Source organism: Puma concolor, chromosome B1 (genome assembly GCF_028749965.1).
Source record: "Puma concolor isolate L17-30 chromosome B1, mPumCon1.1.hap2, whole genome shotgun sequence".
Lineage (NCBI taxonomy): Eukaryota > Metazoa > Chordata > Mammalia > Carnivora > Felidae > Puma > Puma concolor.
The window spans coordinates 103,870,991-103,877,008 of record NC_141670.1 but is presented as its reverse complement, the minus strand read 5'-3'; the positions used below and the strand labels follow the sequence as shown (position 1 = coordinate 103,877,008).

Below are 6,018 nucleotides of genomic sequence, written 5' to 3'. Positions count from 1 at the left end.
GCTAAGTGCTGTGGAAACAAGATCACAAAATAACCTCTGCCTGCAGAATGGAAGTAGGAAAGACACTACCACCACTTTAAGAGACATACAGTAAGTGCAAAGCATCATAACAACTCAGAGAATAAAGTAATGAAGTTTTGCCAGAAGAGTGAAGACTGTTTCAAAGCAATAGTTGAGCTGTTCTTAAAGAATCAGAAATTCACCAGAATGATAGAGATGAAGAACTGTGTATAACTTCTCATTTATTCAGGTTAAAATATTTTTAAGTGAAGTAGGTAAAGTATACAATTTTCCAATATACAAATTTTGTTTAAAAACATGTCATAATATTTCATGTACATAGTAAAAATGCAAGCGGTAAATAAGACCATAAAAAAAAAGTAAAATGTTGTTATGTGGTGCCCTATATACTACTCAGTTTCCAGAGGTCACCACTTTACACTATTTCTGTTTTAGGTTTTTTTGGTAGATTCTCAGTAACTCTAAAATGTTACTGATATTTCTGCTTATTGATATATCAACTTTAAAACATATTAGTTCATTTCCTACTGTGAAATGTGAATTAGCTCACTTAAAATTCTATTCACTTATTGGCTATGTTCTTTTAAGTATTGTTTTCATAATACTTTAATGATTGTAACATATACCCTCATCTTATTACACTCAACCCTAAATTAGTAAGTCCTTTTATCACTTCCTAAACAGTTTAAGAACCTTAAAACAGTTTAACTCCACTTACCGCCACCCTTGATTTTTGTACTATTATTATATATTGTATTTCTACATGTGTTAAATGTATGAAACATTATTCTTATTGTTTAAAGCCATCCATAGCATTGTATTTATAAAAATACTTACCCTTTTTGATGCTCTTTCTTCTTTCATGAATCTCTATGGTTCCATCTAGGATATTTTCCTTCTGCCTGAGTAACTTCCTTGTAAGAGCAAGTCAGCCAGAAACAAATATTTTTTTCTCTATATATACCTCACTTTTGAAAAGTATTTTCACAAGGAATAGAATTATAAGTTGGCAGTTATTTTCAACATGTTAAAGACGACAATTTATTGTATTCTAGCTTAATTGTCTCTGTTTAAAATTCAGTTGACATCTTAAATTCTTTTTTAAGTTTATTTATATGTTTTGAGAGACAGCGTACACGAGCAGGGGAGGGGCAGAGAGAATGGGAGAGAAAATTTTAGGCAGGCTCTGTGCTGTCAGTGAAGAGCCCCACATGGGGCTCCATCTCACAAACCATGAGATCATGACCTGAGCTGAAATCAAGAGTCAGATGCTTAACCAACTGAGCCACCCAGGCGCTCCTTAACTATTTCTTCTTTGAAGGTATCTTTTCTTCTACCTTTGGCTTCAGAGATTTTCTCTTTGTTTTTAGAGTTACACTGTGATGTACCTGCCTACAATAATTTATACTTGGGATTTGTAGAGCTTCTTGCTAATTTGATATTTATGTGGAAAATTCTAGGCCAGTTTCTCTTAAACATTGTTATGTCCTATTTTCTCTCTCCTCTCCTTAAGAAGACCTGCTTTTACATGTTGACCTTGACACTGTTTTCTACATCTCTTGTGCTCTTTCCTAAATTGTATATCCCTTTGTACTTTCTATGCTTAAGTCTGGGTTCCTTCCACTGGCCTCTCTTTAAGTTCACAAAACTTCTTTTCTGCTATGTGTAATCTGTTAGTGAATCTATATATTGAATTATTAATTTCAATTTTGATAGTTTTATTCTAGTATTTCTATTTATTCTGTTTTATAGCTTCTGGGTCTCTGTTAATATTCTCCTTATTTCCCCCCCTATTTTCTTGATTACCATAGTATCTGAAACATCTATATTGTTTCTTTCTAGGTTACCAAGTTTTTGGATCTATTCCTTTTATGTATGCATTATAATTTATGAATTGATACAAGACATAGTATATTAAAAATTTCATTAGTTTGATTACATTTTCTACCATTAAGCAGAAAAATTATAAGCATATTTCCCCTAATTTTGTTAAGGACTGGCTTGTTGTTTTGTTAGGACAGGTGTATTTTACTAGTGCCAACCCTGGGTTGAATATTGCCCATTTCCCACCACCAAATTCACGTCTGCCTGGAACCTCAGAATATGAGTTTATTTAGAAATAAGATCTTTGCAGATTTAGTTAATTAAGATATCTTACTTGGCTATAGTGGGCTCTAAATCAAATGAGTTGTGTCCTTATAAGAAGGCCATAAAAAGATACAGACACACAGAGAGGAATGCTATGTGAAAACAGAGGCAGAGATGGATTTTTGGTCTTTAGGCCAAGGAACACTGAGGATTGCCAGCAACCACCCAAAGCCAGAAGAAGCAAAAAAGTATACTCCCACTTCTGAAAAAGCCTAGCCCTGCTGACACCTTGTTTTTAGACTTCTGACATCTGGAAATGTGAAAGAATACATTTTTGTTGTTTCAAGCCACCCAGTTTGTGGTAATATGTTATGGCAGTCTTACAAAACTAATGCATGCCCTAACTTCTATGGGTTGCCCTTCAGTAGATCAAATCAAAGCCTGAGGTTTTTATGGAGGTTACCCTTCCTAGGGTTCTCTTGCCCCAGCGCTATGTGGCTGCTAAGATATTTGCCTGGGGCTTTAGCTTCTTAGTTACTACTTTCTACTGCAGTTACTTAGAGTCTTGCCCTTCACCTGCACAATTTAAGAGTTGGAGAATGTTCTGAGAGAAGACTCCACAGATACTTTGAGGCTTTCTTTCCTGTGCTGCTAGCCTTATTAGGATTTTGCTCCTCAAGTCCTATGTACTCTGACAGTACCAAACTCCAACCTCTTCGTTTTAACCTGGTGGGATTGAAGTTTTCTCTTAGGACTTTATTCTCCCACACTGTTAATTAGCCCATGTACCCAGGTAAAATCTTTGGAGTTCAGTATGGAAATATAAATTCAACAAACAGATGGTTGACAGAAGGGTGGGGAGTGTGGGGTTGGGCCAAATGGTGAAGGGGAGAGGGAGATACAGTCTTCCAGTTATGGAACGAATAAGTCATAGGACTAAAAGGCACAGCATAAGGAATACAGTCAATGATATTGTAATAGCAATTTAACAGGACAGATGGTAGTTACACCTGTAGTGCACATAGCATATACACTTGTTGAATCACTATGTCATACATTTGAAACTATTATAACATTGTGTATCACCTATACTGAAATTTCAAAAAAAGAAATATTCAAAATTATTTTTCCTCAGTACTTTGGAGGCATTAGCCCACTATTTTATAGTTTCCTGACATGAAATTTTGTGCAAAAAACAAACAAACAAACAGTGCTTTGGCAGCACATACACTAAAATTGAAATGATACAGAGAAGATTAGCATGGCCCCTGTGCAAGGATGACATGCAAATTCATGAAGTATTCCATATTTTTAACCTTTATTAAAAATATTTTTCTTCAATTTTTCCTACTATATTTTTTACTTTTGTGTAAATTTTTTTAATTCTATTTTACTTCCTTTATTTAATTTTAGTCTACTTCAGTGTATTCATTTTTCCAAATTTTTAAATAATTTCTTTTTTTCCTTTTTTTCCCTTTTTTTTCTCTAATCTATCAAGCCACTTTCAACATCTAGATCAAAACACACCTGGGATCTAGCATCATTTATTCGATTTTTGTCTACATGTGTATTTGTTTTTAACTTTTTAATTTTAATTTTTTTTTAATTTTAATTTATTAATTTTAATTTTTCCAGCTCATTAACTCCTTTTCTCTCTTCAAAATGATGAAACGAAGAAATTTACCCCAAAAGAAAGAGCAGGAAGAAAGGACAGCCAGGGACTTAACCAACACAGATACAAGCAAGATGTCTGAACCAGAATTTAGAATCACGATAATAAGAATACTAGCTGGAGTCGAAAATAGATTAGAATCCCTTTCTGTGGAGATAAAAGAAGTAAAAGCTAGTCAGGACAAAATTAAAAAATGCTATAACTGAGCTGCAATCTCGAATGGAGGCCATGGCAGCAAGGATGGATGAGGCAGAACAGAGAATGAGTGATATAGGGGACAAACTTATGGAGAATAATGAAGCAGAAAGAAAAAAGGAGATTTAGGCAAAAGAACACAATTTAAGAATTAGAGAAATCAGTGACTCATTAAAAAGGAACAACAGGGGCGCATGGGTGGCGCAGTCGGTTAAGCATCCGACTTCAGCCAGGTCACGATCTCGCGGTCCGGGAGTTCGAGCCCCGCGTCAGGCTCTGGGCTGATGGCTCAGAGCCTGGAGCCTGTTTCCGATTCTGTGTCTCCCTCTCTCTCTGCCCCTCCCCCGTTCATGCTCTGTCTCTCTCTGTCCCAAAAATAAATAAATAAACGTTTAAAAAAAAAAAAGGAACAACATCAGAATCATACGGGTCCCAGAAGAGGAAGAGAGAGAAATAGGAATAGAAAGGTTATGTGAGGAAATCATAGCAGAAAACATTCCTAGCCTGGGGGAAAGACACAGACATCAAAATCCAGGAAGCCCAGAGGACTCCCATTGGAGTCAATAAAAACTGACCATCATCAAGGCATATCATAGTCAAATTCACAAAATACTCAGGCAAGAAGAGAATCATGAAAGCAGCAAGGGAAAAAAAGTCCTTAACCTACAAAGGAAGACAGATCAGGTTCACAGCAGACCTATCCACAGAAACTTGGCAGACCAGAAAGGAGTGGCAGGATATATTCACTGTGCAGCCAAGAATTCTCTATCCAGCAAGGCTCTCATTCAAAATAGAAGGAGAGATAAAAACTTTCCCAGACAAACAAAATTTAAAGGAGTTTGTGGCCACTAAACCAGCCCTGCAAGAAATTTTAAGGGGGATTCTCTGAGCGGAGAAAAGATTAAAATAAATAAATAAATAAATTAATTAATTAATTAATTAATTAATTAAATAAATAAATAGCAAAAGCAATGAAGACTAGAAAGGATCAGAGAACACCACCAGAAACTCCAACTTTACAAGCAACATAATGGCAATAAATTCATATCACTCAGTACTCACTCTAAACGTCAATGAACTCAATGCTCCAATCAAAAGACATAGGGTAACAGAATGGATAAGAGAACAAGACCCATCTATATTGTGTTTACAAGAGACCCACTTTAGACTGAAAGACACCTTCAGATTGAAAGGGGATGGGGAATCATCTATCATGCTAATGGTCAACAAAAGAAACACGGAGTAGCCATACTTATATCAGACAATCTAGACGTTTAAATAAAGATAGCATCAAGAGGTGAAGTATCAAAAAGCATTATGTCATAATTAAGGAGTCTACTCACCAACAAGACCTAACAATTGTAAACATTTATGCACCAAATGTGAAAGGACACAAATATATAAATCAATTTATCACAAACATAAAGAAACTCATCAATAGTAATACAATAATAGTGGGGGACTTCAACACCCCACTCACAGCAGTGGACATATCATCTAATCAAAAAATTAACAAGGAAATAATGTCTTTGAATGACACACTGGACCAGATGGACTTAACAGATATATTCAGAACATATCATCCTAAAGCAACAGAATATACATTCTTTTCCAGTGCACATGGAACGTTCTCCAGAATAGACCACATACTGGAACACAAATCAGCCCTCAGCAAGTACAGAAAGATCAATATCATCCCATGCATATTTTCAGACCACAATGCTATGAAACTTGAAATCAACCACAAGAAAAAATTTGGAAAGACAGCAAACACTTGGAGACTAAAGAACATCCTACTAAAGAATGAATGGGCTAACCAAGAAGTTAAAGAGGAAATTAAAAAGTTCATGGAAGCCAATGAAAATGAAAACACCACACCCAAAACCTCTGGGACACAGCAAAGGCAGTCATAAGAGAAAAGTATATTGCAATCCAGGGCTTCCTAAAGAAGGAAGAAAGACCTCAGATACACAACCTAACCTTACGCCTTAAAGAGCTGAAACAAGAACAGCAAATCAAACCCAAAACCAGCCGAAGACAGG

The 6,018-nt window shown here is 35.6% G+C and overlaps 1 non-coding gene across 1 annotated transcript; it reads left to right on the top strand.

Annotated features, from left to right (window-relative positions):
• The first annotated feature begins 3,319 nt into the window (after nucleotides 1-3,319).
• On the top strand, nucleotides 3,320-3,422 carry LOC112859108 (U6 spliceosomal RNA). Its single transcript, XR_003223428.1, has one exon. It is a non-coding gene; the product is annotated as a U6 spliceosomal RNA (small nuclear RNA).
• Nucleotides 3,423-6,018: the final 2,596 nt, after the last annotated feature.